The sequence below is a fragment of the Sinohyriopsis cumingii genome, unplaced genomic scaffold (genome assembly GCF_028554795.1).
Source record: "Sinohyriopsis cumingii isolate HCF-2022 unplaced genomic scaffold, ASM2855479v2 utg000646l, whole genome shotgun sequence".
Taxonomy (NCBI): domain Eukaryota; kingdom Metazoa; phylum Mollusca; class Bivalvia; order Unionida; family Unionidae; genus Sinohyriopsis; species Sinohyriopsis cumingii.
This window is the reverse complement of record NW_028315921.1, coordinates 356,146-376,395: the sequence shown is the minus strand read 5'-3', so window position 1 is coordinate 376,395 and position 20,250 is coordinate 356,146. Positions and strand designations below refer to the sequence as shown.

Genomic DNA, 20,250 nt, shown 5'->3' with positions numbered 1-20,250 from the left:
GGGTTATGGGCCCAGCACGCTTCCACTGCGCCACTCTGCTGTTATGAAGGACAACTAATTTCAATCAGTTTTAATTGGAACTGATATTCACCCATCTGGGTCAATATTTGGGTGATTTCTATCCAGAACGAATGATTCGAAGCAAATATTCCTCCCGCATAATATTTAACAGGAATATGAGGACCGACCATGTTTTATATTTGTATTGTGTGTACGAGGATAAAGGTTGTGGTGGCTGTAGCGGACAGGTGTGTAAAAATCTTTGGATTGTCTTCGCCGTCTGAATATGTCTTTTTAATAAATCAAGATAATTTGATTTCAAAGGATAATATGTTTGCGATAGATTCAGTTGTTGTGTAAATAAGAGCAAAATAACTTTCTTACCCCATCTGATGACAATGGTTTTCTTCACAAAGGTACTGAATAATGAGTGACAAAAATAATGTATGTGGTTTAGATATTACTGGGTATATAAATTGTGTATACCACACTGTAATGCAGACGAGGTGGCCGAGTGGTTAAGGCGATGAACTGCTAATCCATTGGGGTCTCCCCGCGTGGGTTCGAGTCCCATCGTCGACGATAACTTTAACATAATATTCACTGCAAAACTCATTAATCAACACTTGTGAATGGATATTTTGTCTATATATAAGAAATGAACACCAGAAAGATCACACATCTACAAACATAATCTCTTTTCACTATCCAGCACAAGTTTCTGAGAGATTTCGAAGTAAATCATGCACTCCATGTAGCTACAATATTTGCTGAGATCGGAAACAAAATATAATTTCAGACTGTAAGGCAAGGATTTTACCTGCTGTGGAAATTTACATTTGACATAACGAGTCCCATGAGCCACACTAGTCCCAGGATAATATCTGCGTTGAATGGGAGAAAGAAGTTCTACTCCGTATTCACCGAGCTTCATACTTATATCATCATCGGTGATGTATGCTGGTAAATGAAGAATTGACACAATAATAGTGTCTGAATATAAGAGAGTACAATCAAAGTGTTCACTTCCAATATCAATTCCACACAAGACATTATATGCTACTTCTTTGCTCGGTAGTGTGACCTCATACAAATTTGCACCTTTGGGCACAACTGCATAGACCGACATATCTCCGGTTAATTCTTCTACACCTCTAATAATATCACTTGCCTTTATTTTCTTCACATCCTTTACATCAATCACCACGGTACATTCTTTCCCAAAACGACGAGAAGCTCCTGTCTGTCTATCGATGTTACTCGACATGCCATTCTTATTGCTAGCTATTCCACTGATGTCATTAGAATTTGAGTCCGCTCCCTGTGCTGCACGTGCAGCACGACCAGGCTTTGAATTCATTGTCACAGAAAATAGTATTTTGTGTGGTGGATAAAGTTATCCACACACACAAAATATATCTAACTTTTATATGAATGCGATCACACGAATCTAATAAACGTACCTGTAACAACTTAAAACAGAAAAAATGTCTATTAAAGGAAGAAAACTTGAAAATTCACGGAGCGATCATCAAACGTGTTTTCCATCTGATGTCATAACCGGAAGTCCTCAGTGTTATGGGCCCAGCACGCTTCCACTGCGCCACTCTGCTCTTATGAAGGACAACTCATTTCAATCAGTTTTAACTGGAACTGTTATTCACCCATCTGGGTCAATATTTGGGTGATTTCTATTTAGAACGATTGATTCGAAGCAAATATTCCTCCCGCATAATATTTAACAGGAATTTGAGGGCCGACCATGTTTTATATTTGTCTCGTGTGTACGAGGATAAAGGTTGTGGTGGATGTAGGGGACAGGTGTGTAAAAATCTTTGGATTGTCTTCACCGTCTGAATATGTCTTTTTAATAAATCAAGATAATTTGATTTCAAAGGATATTATGTTTGCGATAGATTCAGTTGTTGTGTAATTAATCTGCTAATCCATTGGGGTCTCCCCGCGTGGGTTCGAGTCCCATCCTCGTCGATAACTTTTACATAATATTCACTGCAAAACTCATTCATCAACACTTGTGAATGGATATTTTGTCCATATATATGAAAAGAACACCAGAAAGAACACACATCTACAAACATAATCTCTTTTCACTATCCAGCACAAGTTTCTGAGAGATTTCGAACTAAATCATGTACTCCATGCAGCTACAATATTTGCTGAGATCGGAAACAAAATATAATGTTTCTGTATTTAATATAGTAGGACCATGTCTAACGTCAAAACGTATCTGCACCATTAGATGGGATCGCAAGTGAGGCTGACAATTTCGTTCACGTCGAACTTATAGAGGAAGGCAAGGGATCTGCGCAATGCAAGGATGGGCATTGTTCCATGAAGCCTAATTCAAGATTACGTCTGTATCTTAAACCTTTCAGGATCACACTTTTAGTCATCACACTGAAGAAAACGTTGAAACCTATCAGTTATTCTGAAGCTAATTTCGTTGCGGGCTGAGAAGGAGGATGCGTGTGGTGGTCGTGGTGGGACGCATTAAGGCCTTCTCCCTGGATATCATACCTTCGACGATTGTATCATGTCCTTCTTGATAATTATTTTTCTTTTACATGTACATATGTACTCTCACTGGCTACAGTTTTGTAATTTTGGTACAATGCCATAAAAAATCAAATGTATGCATGGCTCGAGTTCCAAAATTCATCTTTACAATTACATATAGAGAGGATGAAATAATGGTTACATTGACCCTTTGTGACAACGAGGGACCTAGTATATCGTCACATTTCCTGCATGTTGATTTGGGTTTCGTTATTCCTAGAACAGTGTAAGGCATCCAATTGCAAACGAACAAACACGTCCTTTGAAGAGTGGAAAATTATAGTACGTTACGTTGCACCCATTTTCTAATGCTGCTTTAGTTGAATTCACTGTGTGCCTAAATTATGGATATAACTTAATTGTACATGGGTTTGATATTTTCGTGCTTTAATGCAGATAACTCTTTACTGTTCTGAATTCGTAAATTTAAAACTAAAAGGAGAAAAGAATTAGCCGATGGTGGTATCGATTCACGTACCTCTGGTTATGGGTCCAGTAAGCTTCCACTGTGTCACACACCTGTTCTGAAGGACAATTTGTTTTAAGTTAACTGAAAATGATATCTAATATTTAACCCTTTGTGACAATCAGGAACATAATCTGTCGTCACATATTCAATTTGCAGATTTGGGTTCCCTTCTTACTATAGCAGTATAGGGGATCCAAAGTCGTGCTACAAATCACGTCTTTCGAAGAGTGTGAAGTTACAGTGAAAGGCGTCCAATTGCAAACGAATAAACACGTCCTTTGAAGTGTGGAAAATTATAGTACGTTACGTTGTACCCATTTTGTAATGCCTCTTTAGTTGAATTCACTGTGTGCCTAAATTATGGATATAACTTAATTGTACATGGGTTTGATATTTTCGTGCTTTTGTTTTAAGTTAACTGAAAATGATATCTAATATTTAACCCTTTGTGACAATGAGGAACATAATCTGTCGTCACATATTCAATTAGCCGATTTGGGATCCCTTATTACTAAAGCAGTGTAGGGGATCCAAAGTCGTGCTACAAATCACGTCTTTGGAAGAGTGTGAAGTTACAGTGACCTACTTTTGACCCATTAGTATAAATGTAATTATACGTTGGTTGCATTTACATTGTAGCTAAATATAGTATATAGGTAAAGTGCACATGGGTTTGATATTTTCGGGCTTGAATGCAAATAATTTACTGTTATGATATTTTAAATTTAAAAATAAAGAAATAAAAGAATTAGCAGAGCGTGGTTTCGATCCACGGACCTCTGGGTTATGGGCCCAGCACGCTTCCACTGCGCCACTCTGCTGTTATGAAGGACAACTAATTTCAATCAGTTTTAATTGGAACTGATATTCACCCATCTGGGTCAATATTTGGGTGATTTCTATCCAGAACGAATGATTCGAAGCAAATATTCCTCCCGCATAATATTTAACAGGAATATGAGGACCGACCATGTTTTATATTTGTATTGTGTGTACGAGGATAAAGGTTGTGGTGGCTGTAGCGGACAGGTGTGTAAAAATCTTTGGATTGTCTTCGCCGTCTGAATATGTCTTTTTAATAAATCAAGATAATTTGATTTCAAAGGATAATATGTTTGCGATAGATTCAGTTGTTGTGTAAATAAGAGCAAAATAACTTTCTTACCCCATCTGATGACAATGGTTTTCTTCACAAAGGTACTGAATAATGAGTGACAAAAATAATGTATGTGGTTTAGATATTACTGGGTATATAAATTGTGTATACCACACTGTAATGCAGACGAGGTGGCCGAGTGGTTAAGGCGATGAACTGCTAATCCATTGGGGTCTCCCCGCGTGGGTTCGAGTCCCATCGTCGACGATAACTTTAACATAATATTCACTGCAAAACTCATTAATCAACACTTGTGAATGGATATTTTGTCTATATATAAGAAATGAACACCAGAAAGATCACACATCTACAAACATAATCTCTTTTCACTATCCAGCACAAGTTTCTGAGAGATTTCGAAGTAAATCATGCACTCCATGTAGCTACAATATTTGCTGAGATCGGAAACAAAATATAATTTCAGACTGTAAGGCAAGGATTTTACCTGCTGTGGAAATTTACATTTGACATAACGAGTCCCATGAGCCACACTAGTCCCAGGATAATATCTGCGTTGAATGGGAGAAAGAAGTTCTACTCCGTATTCACCGAGCTTCATACTTATATCATCATCGGTGATGTATGCTGGTAAATGAAGAATTGACACAATAATAGTGTCTGAATATAAGAGAGTACAATCAAAGTGTTCACTTCCAATATCAATTCCACACAAGACATTATATGCTACTTCTTTGCTCGGTAGTGTGACCTCATACAAATTTGCACCTTTGGGCACAACTGCATAGACCGACATATCTCCGGTTAATTCTTCTACACCTCTAATAATATCACTTGCCTTTATTTTCTTCACATCCTTTACATCAATCACCACGGTACATTCTTTCCCAAAACGACGAGAAGCTCCTGTCTGTCTATCGATGTTACTCGACATGCCATTCTTATTGCTAGCTATTCCACTGATGTCATTAGAATTTGAGTCCGCTCCCTGTGCTGCACGTGCAGCACGACCAGGCTTTGAATTCATTGTCACAGAAAATAGTATTTTGTGTGGTGGATAAAGTTATCCACACACACAAAATATATCTAACTTTTATATGAATGCGATCACACGAATCTAATAAACGTACCTGTAACAACTTAAAACAGAAAAAATGTCTATTAAAGGAAGAAAACTTGAAAATTCACGGAGCGATCATCAAACGTGTTTTCCATCTGATGTCATAACCGGAAGTCCTCAGTGTTATGGGCCCAGCACGCTTCCACTGCGCCACTCTGCTCTTATGAAGGACAACTCATTTCAATCAGTTTTAACTGGAACTGTTATTCACCCATCTGGGTCAATATTTGGGTGATTTCTATTTAGAACGATTGATTCGAAGCAAATATTCCTCCCGCATAATATTTAACAGGAATTTGAGGGCCGACCATGTTTTATATTTGTCTCGTGTGTACGAGGATAAAGGTTGTGGTGGATGTAGGGGACAGGTGTGTAAAAATCTTTGGATTGTCTTCACCGTCTGAATATGTCTTTTTAATAAATCAAGATAATTTGATTTCAAAGGATATTATGTTTGCGATAGATTCAGTTGTTGTGTAATTAATCTGCTAATCCATTGGGGTCTCCCCGCGTGGGTTCGAGTCCCATCCTCGTCGATAACTTTTACATAATATTCACTGCAAAACTCATTCATCAACACTTGTGAATGGATATTTTGTCCATATATATGAAAAGAACACCAGAAAGAACACACATCTACAAACATAATCTCTTTTCACTATCCAGCACAAGTTTCTGAGAGATTTCGAACTAAATCATGTACTCCATGCAGCTACAATATTTGCTGAGATCGGAAACAAAATATAATGTTTCTGTATTTAATATAGTAGGACCATGTCTAACGTCAAAACGTATCTGCACCATTAGATGGGATCGCAAGTGAGGCTGACAATTTCGTTCACGTCGAACTTATAGAGGAAGGCAAGGGATCTGCGCAATGCAAGGATGGGCATTGTTCCATGAAGCCTAATTCAAGATTACGTCTGTATCTTAAACCTTTCAGGATCACACTTTTAGTCATCACACTGAAGAAAACGTTGAAACCTATCAGTTATTCTGAAGCTAATTTCGTTGCGGGCTGAGAAGGAGGATGCGTGTGGTGGTCGTGGTGGGACGCATTAAGGCCTTCTCCCTGGATATCATACCTTCGACGATTGTATCATGTCCTTCTTGATAATTATTTTTCTTTTACATGTACATATGTACTCTCACTGGCTACAGTTTTGTAATTTTGGTACAATGCCATAAAAAATCAAATGTATGCATGGCTCGAGTTCCAAAATTCATCTTTACAATTACATATAGAGAGGATGAAATAATGGTTACATTGACCCTTTGTGACAACGAGGGACCTAGTATATCGTCACATTTCCTGCATGTTGATTTGGGTTTCGTTATTCCTAGAACAGTGTAAGGCATCCAATTGCAAACGAACAAACACGTCCTTTGAAGAGTGGAAAATTATAGTACGTTACGTTGCACCCATTTTCTAATGCTGCTTTAGTTGAATTCACTGTGTGCCTAAATTATGGATATAACTTAATTGTACATGGGTTTGATATTTTCGTGCTTTAATGCAGATAACTCTTTACTGTTCTGAATTCGTAAATTTAAAACTAAAAGGAGAAAAGAATTAGCCGATGGTGGTATCGATTCACGTACCTCTGGTTATGGGTCCAGTAAGCTTCCACTGTGTCACACACCTGTTCTGAAGGACAATTTGTTTTAAGTTAACTGAAAATGATATCTAATATTTAACCCTTTGTGACAATCAGGAACATAATCTGTCGTCACATATTCAATTTGCAGATTTGGGTTCCCTTCTTACTATAGCAGTATAGGGGATCCAAAGTCGTGCTACAAATCACGTCTTTCGAAGAGTGTGAAGTTACAGTGAAAGGCGTCCAATTGCAAACGAATAAACACGTCCTTTGAAGTGTGGAAAATTATAGTACGTTACGTTGTACCCATTTTGTAATGCCTCTTTAGTTGAATTCACTGTGTGCCTAAATTATGGATATAACTTAATTGTACATGGGTTTGATATTTTCGTGCTTTTGTTTTAAGTTAACTGAAAATGATATCTAATATTTAACCCTTTGTGACAATGAGGAACATAATCTGTCGTCACATATTCAATTAGCCGATTTGGGATCCCTTATTACTAAAGCAGTGTAGGGGATCCAAAGTCGTGCTACAAATCACGTCTTTGGAAGAGTGTGAAGTTACAGTGACCTACTTTTGACCCATTAGTATAAATGTAATTATACGTTGGTTGCATTTACATTGTAGCTAAATATAGTATATAGGTAAAGTGAACATGGGTTTGATATTTTCGGGCTTGAATGCAAATAATAATTTACTGTTATGATATTTTAAATTTAAAAATAAAGAAATAAAAGAATTAGCAGTGCGTGGTTTCGATCCACGGACCTCTGCGTTATGGGCCCAGCACGCTTCCACTGCGCCACTCTGCTGTTATGAAGGACAACTGATTTCAATCAGTTTTAATTGGAACTGATATTCACCCATCTGGGTCAATATTTGGGTGATTTCTATCCAGAACGAATGATTCGAAGCAAATATTCCTCCCGCATAATATTTAACAGGAATATGAGGACCGACCATGTTTTATATTTGTATTGTGTGTACGAGGATAAAGGTTGTGGTGGCTGTAGGGGACAGGTGTGTAAAAATCTTTGGATTGTCTTCGCCGTCTGAATATGTCTTTTTAATAAATCAAGATAATTTGATTTCAAAGGATATTATGTTTGCGATAGATTCACTTGTTGTGTAAATAAGAGCAAAAGCACTGTCTTACCCCATCTGATGACAATGGTTTTCTTCACAAAGGCACTGAAGAATGAGTGACAAAAATAATGCATGTGGTTTAGATATTACTGGGTATATAAATTGTGTATACAACACTGTAATGCAGACGAGGTGGCCGAGTGGTTAAGGCCATGGACTGCTAATCGCCGCGTGGGTTCGAGTCCCATCCTCGTCGATAACTTTTACATAATATTCACTGCAAAACTCATTCATCAACACTTGTGAATGGATATTTTGTCTATATATAAGAAAAGAACACCAGAAAGATCACACATCTACAAACATAATCTCTTTTCACTATCCAGCACAAGTTTCTGAGAGATTCCGAAGTAAATCATGTACTCCATGCAGCTACAATATTTGCTGAGATCGGAAACAAAATATAATGTTTCTGTATTTAATATAGTAGGACCATGTCTAGCGTCAAAACGTATCTGCACCATTGGATGGGATCGCAAGTGAGGCTGACAATTTCGTTCACGTCGAACTTACAGAGGTAGGCAAGGGATCTGTGCAATGCAAGGATGGGCATTGTTACATGAAACCTAATTCAAGATTACGTCTGTATCTTAAACCTTTCAGGATCACACTTTTAGTAATCAAACTTAAGAAAACGTTGAAACCTATCAGTTATTCTGAAGCTGATTTCGTTGCGGGCTGAGAAGGAGGATGTGTGTGGTGGTCGTGGTGGGACGCATGAAGGTCTTCTTCCTGGATACCATACCTTCCAAGGGTTCACTTCTACGTCATTTTATCAAACATTTATTCAGAGATCAACCTTCGACGATTGCATCTTGTCCTTCTTGACAATTATTTTTCTTTTACATTTACATATGTACTCTCACTGACTACAGTCTTCTAATTTTGGTACAATGCCATAAAAAATCAAATGTATGCATGGCTCGAGTTTCAAAATTCATCTTTACAATTACATATAGAGAGGATGAAATAATGATTACATTGACCCTTTGTGACAACGAGGGACCTAGTATATCGTCACATTTCCTGCATGTTGATTTGCGTTTCGTTATTCCTTGAATAGTGTAAGGCATCCAATTGCAAACGAACAAACACGTCCTTTGAAGAGTGGAAAATTATAGTACGTTACGTTGCACCCATTTTCTAATGCTGCTTTAGTTGAATTCACTGTGTGCCTAAATTATGGATATAACTTAATTGTACATGGGTTTGATATTTTCGTGCTTTAATGCAGATAATTTACTGTTCTGAATTCTTAAATTTAAAAATAAACGGAGAAATGAATTAGCAGATGGTGGTATCGATCCACGTACCTCTGGTTATGGGTCCAGTAAGCTTGCACTGTGTCACACACCTATTCCGAGGGACAATTTGTTTTAAGTTAACTGAAAATGATATCTAATATTGAACCCTTTGTGACAATGAGGAACATAATATATCGTCACATATTCAATTTGCAGATTTGGGTTCCCTTATTACTATAGCAGTATAGGGGATCCAAAGTCGTGCTACAAATCACGTCTTTCGAAGAGTGTGAAGTTACAGTGACCTACTTTTGACCCATTAGTATAAAAGTAATTCTACGTTAGTTGCATTTACATTGTAGCTAAATATAGTATATCGCTAAAGTGCACATGGGTTTGATATTTTCGGGCTTGAATGCAAATAATTTACTGTTATGATATTTTAAATTTAAAAATAAAGAAATAAAAGAATTAGCAGAGCGTGGTTTCGATCCACGGACCTCTGGGTTATGGGCCCAGCACGCTTCCACTGCGCCACTCTGCTGTTATGAAGGACAACTAATTTCAATCAGTTTTAATTGGAACTGATATTCACCCATCTGGGTCAATATTTGGGTGATTTCTATCCAGAACGAATGATTCGAAGCAAATATTCCTCCCGCATAATATTTAACAGGAATATGAGGACCGACCATGTTTTATATTTGTATTGTGTGTACGAGGATAAAGGTTGTGGTGGCTGTAGCGGACAGGTGTGTAAAAATCTTTGGATTGTCTTCGCCGTCTGAATATGTCTTTTTAATAAATCAAGATAATTTGATTTCAAAGGATAATATGTTTGCGATAGATTCAGTTGTTGTGTAAATAAGAGCAAAATAACTTTCTTACCCCATCTGATGACAATGGTTTTCTTCACAAAGGTACTGAATAATGAGTGACAAAAATAATGTATGTGGTTTAGATATTACTGGGTATATAAATTGTGTATACCACACTGTAATGCAGACGAGGTGGCCGAGTGGTTAAGGCGATGAACTGCTAATCCATTGGGGTCTCCCCGCGTGGGTTCGAGTCCCATCGTCGACGATAACTTTAACATAATATTCACTGCAAAACTCATTAATCAACACTTGTGAATGGATATTTTGTCTATATATAAGAAATGAACACCAGAAAGATCACACATCTACAAACATAATCTCTTTTCACTATCCAGCACAAGTTTCTGAGAGATTTCGAAGTAAATCATGCACTCCATGTAGCTACAATATTTGCTGAGATCGGAAACAAAATATAATTTCAGACTGTAAGGCAAGGATTTTACCTGCTGTGGAAATTTACATTTGACATAACGAGTCCCATGAGCCACACTAGTCCCAGGATAATATCTGCGTTGAATGGGAGAAAGAAGTTCTACTCCGTATTCACCGAGCTTCATACTTATATCATCATCGGTGATGTATGCTGGTAAATGAAGAATTGACACAATAATAGTGTCTGAATATAAGAGAGTACAATCAAAGTGTTCACTTCCAATATCAATTCCACACAAGACATTATATGCTACTTCTTTGCTCGGTAGTGTGACCTCATACAAATTTGCACCTTTGGGCACAACTGCATAGACCGACATATCTCCGGTTAATTCTTCTACACCTCTAATAATATCACTTGCCTTTATTTTCTTCACATCCTTTACATCAATCACCACGGTACATTCTTTCCCAAAACGACGAGAAGCTCCTGTCTGTCTATCGATGTTACTCGACATGCCATTCTTATTGCTAGCTATTCCACTGATGTCATTAGAATTTGAGTCCGCTCCCTGTGCTGCACGTGCAGCACGACCAGGCTTTGAATTCATTGTCACAGAAAATAGTATTTTGTGTGGTGGATAAAGTTATCCACACACACAAAATATATCTAACTTTAATATGAATGCGATCACACGAATCTAATAAACGTACCTGTAACAACTTAAAACAGAAAAAATGTCTATTAAAGGAAGAAAACTTGAAAATTCACGGAGCGATCATCAAACGTGTTTTCCATCTGATGTCATAACCGGAAGTCCTCAGGGTTATGGGCCCAGCACGCTTCCACTGCGCCACTCTGCTCTTATGAAGGACAACTCATTTCAATCAGTTTTAACTGGAACTGTTATTCACCCATCTGGGTCAATATTTGGGTGATTTCTATTTAGAACGATTGATTCGAAGCAAATATTCCTCCCGCATAATATTTAACAGGAATTTGAGGGCCGACCATGTTTTATATTTGTCTCGTGTGTACGAGGATAAAGGTTGTGGTGGATGTAGGGGACAGGTGTGTAAAAATCTTTGGATTGTCTTCACCGTCTGAATATGTCTTTTTAATAAATCAAGATAATTTGATTTCAAAGGATATTATGTTTGCGATAGATTCAGTTGTTGTGTAATTAATCTGCTAATCCATTGGGGTCTCCCCGCGTGGGTTCGAGTCCCATCCTCGTCGATAACTTTTACATAATATTCACTGCAAAACTCATTCATCAACACTTGTGAATGGATATTTTGTCCATATATATGAAAAGAACACCAGAAAGAACACACATCTACAAACATAATCTCTTTTCACTATCCAGCACAAGTTTCTGAGAGATTTCGAACTAAATCATGTACTCCATGCAGCTACAATATTTGCTGAGATCGGAAACAAAATATAATGTTTCTGTATTTAATATAGTAGGACCATGTCTAACGTCAAAACGTATCTGCACCATTAGATGGGATCGCAAGTGAGGCTGACAATTTCGTTCACGTCGAACTTATAGAGGAAGGCAAGGGATCTGCGCAATGCAAGGATGGGCATTGTTCCATGAAGCCTAATTCAAGATTACGTCTGTATCTTAAACCTTTCAGGATCACACTTTTAGTCATCACACTGAAGAAAACGTTGAAACCTATCAGTTATTCTGAAGCTAATTTCGTTGCGGGCTGAGAAGGAGGATGCGTGTGGTGGTCGTGGTGGGACGCATTAAGGCCTTCTCCCTGGATATCATACCTTCGACGATTGTATCATGTCCTTCTTGATAATTATTTTTCTTTTACATGTACATATGTACTCTCACTGGCTACAGTTTTGTAATTTTGGTACAATGCCATAAAAAATCAAATGTATGCATGGCTCGAGTTCCAAAATTCATCTTTACAATTACATATAGAGAGGATGAAATAATGGTTACATTGACCCTTTGTGACAACGAGGGACCTAGTATATCGTCACATTTCCTGCATGTTGATTTGGGTTTCGTTATTCCTAGAACAGTGTAAGGCATCCAATTGCAAACGAACAAACACGTCCTTTGAAGAGTGGAAAATTATAGTACGTTACGTTGCACCCATTTTCTAATGCTGCTTTAGTTGAATTCACTGTGTGCCTAAATTATGGATATAACTTAATTGTACATGGGTTTGATATTTTCGTGCTTTAATGCAGATAACTATTTACTGTTCTGAATTCGTAAATTTAAAACTAAAAGGAGAAAAGAATTAGCCGATGGTGGTATCGATTCACGTACCTCTGGTTATGGGTCCAGTAAGCTTCCACTGTGTCACACACCTGTTCTGAAGGACAATTTGTTTTAAGTTAACTGAAAATGATATCTAATATTTAACCCTTTGTGACAATGAGGAACATAATCTGTCGTCACATATTCAATTTGCAGATTTGGGTTCCCTTCTTACTATAGCAGTATAGGGGATCCAAAGTCGTGCTACAAATCACGTCTTTCGAAGAGTGTGAAGTTACAGTGAAAGGCGTCCAATTGCAAACGAATAAACACGTCCTTTGAAGTGTGGAAAATTATAGTACGTTACGTTGTACCCATTTTGTAATGCCTCTTTAGTTGAATTCACTGTGCCTAAATTATGGATATAACTTAATTGTACATGGGTTTGATATTTTCGTGCTTTTGTTTTAAGTTAACTGAAAATGATATCTAATATTTAACCCTTTGTGACAATGAGGAACATAATCTGTCGTCACATATTCAATTAGCCGATTTGGGATCCCTTATTACTAAAGCAGTGTAGGGGATCCAAAGTCGTGCTACAAATCACGTCTTTGGAAGAGTGTGAAGTTACAGTGACCTACTTTTGACCCATTAGTATAAATGTAATTATACGTTGGTTGCATTTACATTGTAGCTAAATATAGTATATAGGTAAAGTGAACATGGGTTTGATATTTTCGGGCTTGAATGCAAATAATAATTTACTGTTATGATATTTTAAATTTAAAAATAAAGAAATAAAAGAATTAGCAGTGCGTGGTTTCGATCCACGGACCTCTGCGTTATGGGCCCAGCACGCTTCCACTGCGCCACTCTGCTGTTATGAAGGACAACTGATTTCAATCAGTTTTAATTGGAACTGATATTCACCCATCTGGGTCAATATTTGGGTGATTTCTATCCAGAACGAATGATTCGAAGCAAATATTCCTCCCGCATAATATTTAACAGGAATATGAGGACCGACCATGTTTTATATTTGTATTGTGTGTACGAGGATAAAGGTTGTGGTGGCTGTAGGGGACAGGTGTGTAAAAATCTTTGGATTGTCTTCGCCGTCTGAATATGTCTTTTTAATAAATCAAGATAATTTGATTTCAAAGGATATTATGTTTGCGATAGATTCACTTGTTGTGTAAATAAGAGCAAAAGCACTGTCTTACCCCATCTGATGACAATGGTTTTCTTCACAAAGGCACTGAAGAATGAGTGACAAAAATAATGCATGTGGTTTAGATATTACTGGGTATATAAATTGTGTATACAACACTGTAATGCAGACGAGGTGGCCGAGTGGTTAAGGCCATGGACTGCTAATCGCCGCGTGGGTTCGAGTCCCATCCTCGTCGATAACTTTTACATAATATTCACTGCAAAACTCATTCATCAACACTTGTGAATGGATATTTTGTCTATATATAAGAAAAGAACACCAGAAAGATCACACATCTACAAACATAATCTCTTTTCACTATCCAGCACAAGTTTCTGAGAGATTCCGAAGTAAATCATGTACTCCATGCAGCTACAATATTTGCTGAGATCGGAAACAAAATATAATGTTTCTGTATTTAATATAGTAGGACCATGTCTAGCGTCAAAACGTATCTGCACCATTGGATGGGATCGCAAGTGAGGCTGACAATTTCGTTCACGTCGAACTTACAGAGGTAGGCAAGGGATCTGTGCAATGCAAGGATGGGCATTGTTACATGAAACCTAATTCAAGATTACGTCTGTATCTTAAACCTTTCAGGATCACACTTTTAGTAATCAAACTTAAGAAAACGTTGAAACCTATCAGTTATTCTGAAGCTGATTTCGTTGCGGGCTGAGAAGGAGGATGTGTGTGGTGGTCGTGGTGGGACGCATGAAGGTCTTCTTCCTGGATACCATACCTTCCAAGGGTTCACTTCTACGTCATTTTATCAAACATTTATTCAGAGATCAACCTTCGACGATTGCATCTTGTCCTTCTTGACAATTATTTTTCTTTTACATGTACATATGTACTCTCACTGGCTACAGTTTTGTAATTTTGGTACAATGCCATAAAAAATCAAATGTATGCATGGCTCGAGTTCCAAAATTCATCTTTACAATTACATATAGAGAGGATGAAATAATGGTTACATTGACCCTTTGTGACAACGAGGGACCTAGTATATCGTCACATTTCCTGCATGTTGATTTGGGTTTCGTTATTCCTAGAACAGTGTAAGGCATCCAATTGCAAACGAACAAACACGTCCTTTGAAGAGTGGAAAATTATAGTACGTTACGTTGCACCCATTTTCTAATGCTGCTTTAGTTGAATTCACTGTGTGCCTAAATTATGGATATAACTTAATTGTACATGGGTTTGATATTTTCGTGCTTTAATGCAGATAATTTACTGTTCTGAATTCTTAAATTTAAAAATAAACGGAGAAATGAATTAGCAGATGGTGGTATCGATCCACGTACCTCTGGTTATGGGTCCAGTAAGCTTGCACTGTGTCACACACCTATTCCGAGGGACAATTTGTTTTAAGTTAACTGAAAATGATATCTAATATTGAACCCTTTGTGACAATGAGGAACATAATATATCGTCACATATTCAATTTGCAGATTTGGGTTCCCTTATTACTATAGCAGTATAGGGGATCCAAAGTCGTGCTACAAATCACGTCTTTCGAAGAGTGTGAAGTTACAGTGACCTACTTTTGACCCATTAGTATAAAAGTAATTCTACGTTAGTTGCATTTACATTGTAGCTAAATATAGTATATCGCTAAAGTGCACATGGGTTTGATATTTTCGGGCTTGAATGCAAATAATAATTTACTGTTATGATATTTTAAATTTAAAAATAAAGAAATAAAAGAATTAACAGAGCGTGGTTTCGATCCACGGACCTCTGGGTTATGGGCCCAGCACGCTTCCACTGCGCCACTCTGCTGTTATGAAGGACAACTAATTTCAATCAGTTTTAATTGGAACTGATATTCACCCATCTGGGTCAATATTTGGGTGATTTCTATCCAGAACGAATGATTCGAAGCAAATATTCCTCCCGCATAATATTTAACAGGAATATGAGGACCGACCATGTTTTATATTTGTATTGTGTGTACGAGGATAAAGGTTGTGGTGGCTGTAGCGGACAGGTGTGTAAAAATCTTTGGATTGTCTTCGCCGTCCGAATGTCTTTTTAATAAATCAAGATAATTTGATTTCAAAGGATAATATGTTTGCGATAGATTCAGTTGTTGTGTAAATAAGAGCAAAATAACTTTCTTACCCCATCTGATGACAATGGTTTTCTTCACAAAGGTACTGAATAATGAGTGACAAAAATAATGTATGTGGTTTAGATATTACTGGGTATATAAATTGTGTATACCACACTGTAATGCAGACGAGGTGGCCGAGTGGTTAAGGCGATGAACTGCTAATCCATTGGGGTCTCCCCGCGTGGGTTCGAGTCCCATCGTCGACGATAACTTTAACATAATATTCACTGCAAAACTCATTAATCAACACTTGTGAATGGATATTTTGTCTATATATAAGAAATGAACACCAGAAAGATCACACATCTACAAACATAATCTCTTTTCACTATCCAGCACAAGTTTCTGAGAGATTTCGAAGTAAATCATGCACTCCATGTAGCTACAATATTTGCTGAGATCGGAAACAAAATATAATTTCAGACTGTAAGGCAAGGATTTTACCTGCTGTGGAAATTTACATTTGACATAACGAGTCCCATGAGCCACACTAGTCCCAGGATAATATCTGCGTTGAATGGGAGAAAGAAGTTCTACTCCGTATTCACCGAGCTTCATACTTATATCATCATCGGTGATGTATGCTGGTAAATGAAGAATTGACACAATAATAGTGTCTGAATATAAGAGAGTACAATCAAAGTGTTCACTTCCAATATCAATTCCACACAAGACATTATATGCTACTTCTTTGCTCGGTAGTGTGACCTCATACAAATTTGCACCTTTGGGCACAACTGCATAGACCGACATATCTCCGGTTAATTCTTCTACACCTCTAATAATATCACTTGCCTTTATTTTCTTCACATCCTTTACATCAATCACCACGGTACATTCTTTCCCAAAACGACGAGAAGCTCCTGTCTGTCTATCGATGTTACTCGACATGCCATTCTTATTGCTAGCTATTCCACTGATGTCGTTAGAATTTGAGTCCGCTCCCTGTGCTGCACGTGCAGCACGACCAGGCTTTGAATTCATTGTCACAGAAAATAGTATTTTGTGTGGTGGATAAAGTTATCCACACACACAAAATATATCTAACTTTTATATGAATGCGATCACACGAATCTAATAAACGTACCTGTAACAACTTAAAACAGAAAAAATGTCTATTAAAGGAAGAAAACTTGAAAATTCACGGAGCGATCATCAAACGTGTTTTCCATCTGATGTCATAACCGGAAGTCCTCAGGGTTATGGGCCCAGCACGCTTCCACTGCGCCACTCTGCTCTTATGAAGGACAACTCATTTCAATCAGTTTTAACTGGAACTGTTATTCACCCATCTGGGTCAATATTTGGGTGATTTCTATTTAGAACGATTGATTCGAAGCAAATATTCCTCCCGCATAATATTTAACAGGAATATGAGGGCCGACCATGTTTTATATTTGTCTCGTGTGTACGAGGATAAAGGTTGTGGTGGATGTAGGGGACAGGTGTGTAAAAATCTTTGGATTGTCTTCACCGTCTGAATATGTCTTTTTAATAAATCAAGATAATTTGATTTCAAATGATATTATGTTTGCGATAGATTCAGTTGTTGTGTAAATAATCTGCTAATCCATTGGGGTCTCCCCGCGTGGGTTCGAGTCCCATCCTCGTCGATAACTTTTACATAATATTCACTGCAAAACTCATTCATCAACACTTGTGAATGGATATTTTGTCCATATATATGAAAAGAACACCAGAAAGATCACACATCTACACACATAATCTCTTTTCACTATCCAGCACAAGCTTCTGAGAGATTTCGAACTAAATCATGTACTCCATGCAGCTACAATATTTGCTGAGATCGGAAACAAAATATAATGTTTCTGTATTTAATATAGTAGGACCATGTCTAACGTCAAAACGTATCTGCACCATTAGATGGGATCGCAAGTGAGGCTGACAATTTCGTTCACGTCGAACTTATAGAGGAAGGCAAGGGATCTGCGCAATGCAAGGATGGGCATTGTTCCATGAAGCCTAATTCAAGATTACGTCTGTATCTTAAACCTTTCAGGATCACACTTTTAGTCATCACACTGAAGAAAACGTTGAAACCTATCAGTTATTCTGAAGCTGATTTCGTTGCGGGCTGAGAAGGAGGATGCGTGTGGTGGTCGTGGTGGGACGCATTAAGGCCTTCTCCCTGGATATCATACCTTCGACGATTGTATCATGTCCTTCTTGATAATTATTTTTCTTTTACATGTACATATGTACTCTCACTGGCTACAGTTTTGTAATTTTGGTACAATGCCATAAAAAATCAAATGTATGCATGGCTCGAGTTCCAAAATTCATCTTTACAATTACATATAGAGAGGATGAAATAATGGTTACATTGACCCTTTGTGACAACGAGGGACCTAGTATATCGTCACATTTCCTGCATGTTGATTTGGGTTTCGTTATTCCTAGAACAGTGTAAGGCATCCAATTGCAAACGAACAAACACGTCCTTTGAAGAGTGGAAAATTATAGTACGTTACGTTGCACCCATTTTCTAATGCTGCTTTAGTTGAATTCACTGTGTGCCTAAATTATGGATATAACTTAATTGTACATGGGTTTGATATTTTCGTGCTTTAATGCAGATAACTATTTACTGTTCTGAATTCGTAAATTTAAAACTAAAAGGAGAAAAGAATTAGCCGATGGTGGTATCGATTCACGTACCTCTGGTTATGGGTCCAGTAAGCTTCCACTGTGTCACACACCTGTTCTGAAGGACAATTTGTTTTAAGTTAACTGAAAATGATATCTAATTTTTGACCCTTTGTGACAATGAGGAACATAATCTGTCGTCACATATTCAATTTGCAGATTTGGGTTCCCTTCTTACTATAGCAGTATAGGGGATCCAAAGTCGTGCTACAAATCACGTCTTTCGAAGAGTGTGAAGTTACAGTGACCTACTTTTGACCCATTAGTATAAATGTAATTCTATGTTGGTTGCATTTACATTGTAGCTAAATATATTATATAGCTAAAGTGAACATGGGTTTGATATTTTCGGGCTTGAATGCAAATAATAATTTACTGTTATGATGTTTTAAATTTAAAAATAAAGCAATAAAAGAATTAACAGAGCGTGGTTTCGATCCACGGACCTCTGCGTTATGGGCCCAGCACGCTTCCACTGCGCCACTCTGCTATTATGAAGGACAACTGATTTCAATCAGTTTTAATTGGAACTGATATTCACCCATCTGGGTCAATATTTGGGTGATTTCTATCCAGAACGAATGATTCGAAGCAAATATTCCTCCCGCATAATATTTAACAGGAATATGAGGACCGACCATGTTTTATATTTGTATTGTGTGTACGAGGATAAAGGTTGTGGTGGCTGTAGCGGACAGGTGTGTAAAAATCTTTGGATTGTCTTCGCCGTCTGAATATGTCTTTTTGATAAATCAAGATAATTTGATTTCAAAGGATATTATGTTTGCAATAGATTCAGTTGTTGTGTAAATAAGAGCAAAAGCACTTTCTTACCCCATCTGATGACAATGGTTTTCTTCACAAAGGTACTGAATAATGAGTGACAAAAATAATGCATGTGGTTTACAGTAATTGAGAACATATTACTGGGTATATAAATTGTGTATACCACACTGTAATGCAGACGAGGTGGCCGAGTGGTTAAGGCGATGAACTGCTAATCCATTGGGGTCTCCCCGCGTGGGTTCGAGTCCCATCCTCGTCGATAACTTTTACATAATATTCACTGCAAAACTCATTAATCAACACTTGTGAATGGATATTTTGTCTATATATAAGAAAAGAAAACCAGAAAGATCACACATCTACAAACATAATCTCTTTTCACTATCCAGGACAAGTTTCTGAGAGATTTCGAAGTAAATCATGTACTCCATGCAGCTACAATATTTGCTGAGATCGGAAACAAAATATAATGTTTCTGTATTTAATATAATAGGACCATGTCTAACGTCAAAACGTATCTGCACCATTGGATGGGATCGCAACTAAGGCTGACAATTTCGTTCACGTCGAACTTATAGAGTTAGGGAAGGGATCTGCGCTATGCAAGGATGGGCATTGTTCCATGAAGCCTAATTCAAGATTACGTCTGTATCTTATACCTTTCAGGATCACATTTTTAGTCATCAAACTT

General features: G+C 37.5%; 5 non-coding genes across 5 annotated transcripts; all 5 read left to right on the top strand.

Moving 5' to 3' along the window:
- The first annotated feature begins 500 nt into the window (after nt 1-500).
- Nucleotides 501-582, top strand: Trnas-gcu (transfer RNA serine (anticodon GCU)). The gene has a single exon. It is a non-coding gene; the product is annotated as a tRNA-Ser (tRNA).
- Nucleotides 583-4,327: 3,745 nt separating this feature from the next.
- On the top strand, nt 4,328-4,409 carry Trnas-gcu (transfer RNA serine (anticodon GCU)). The gene has a single exon. It is a non-coding gene; the product is annotated as a tRNA-Ser (tRNA).
- A 5,870-nt stretch (nt 4,410-10,279) lies between these two features.
- Nucleotides 10,280-10,361, top strand: Trnas-gcu (transfer RNA serine (anticodon GCU)). The gene has a single exon. It is a non-coding gene; the product is annotated as a tRNA-Ser (tRNA).
- Nucleotides 10,362-16,230: 5,869 nt separating this feature from the next.
- Nucleotides 16,231-16,312, top strand: Trnas-gcu (transfer RNA serine (anticodon GCU)). The gene has a single exon. It is a non-coding gene; the product is annotated as a tRNA-Ser (tRNA).
- Nucleotides 16,313-19,736: 3,424 nt separating this feature from the next.
- On the top strand, nt 19,737-19,818 carry Trnas-gcu (transfer RNA serine (anticodon GCU)). Its single transcript has one exon. It is a non-coding gene; the product is annotated as a tRNA-Ser (tRNA).
- Nucleotides 19,819-20,250: the final 432 nt, after the last annotated feature.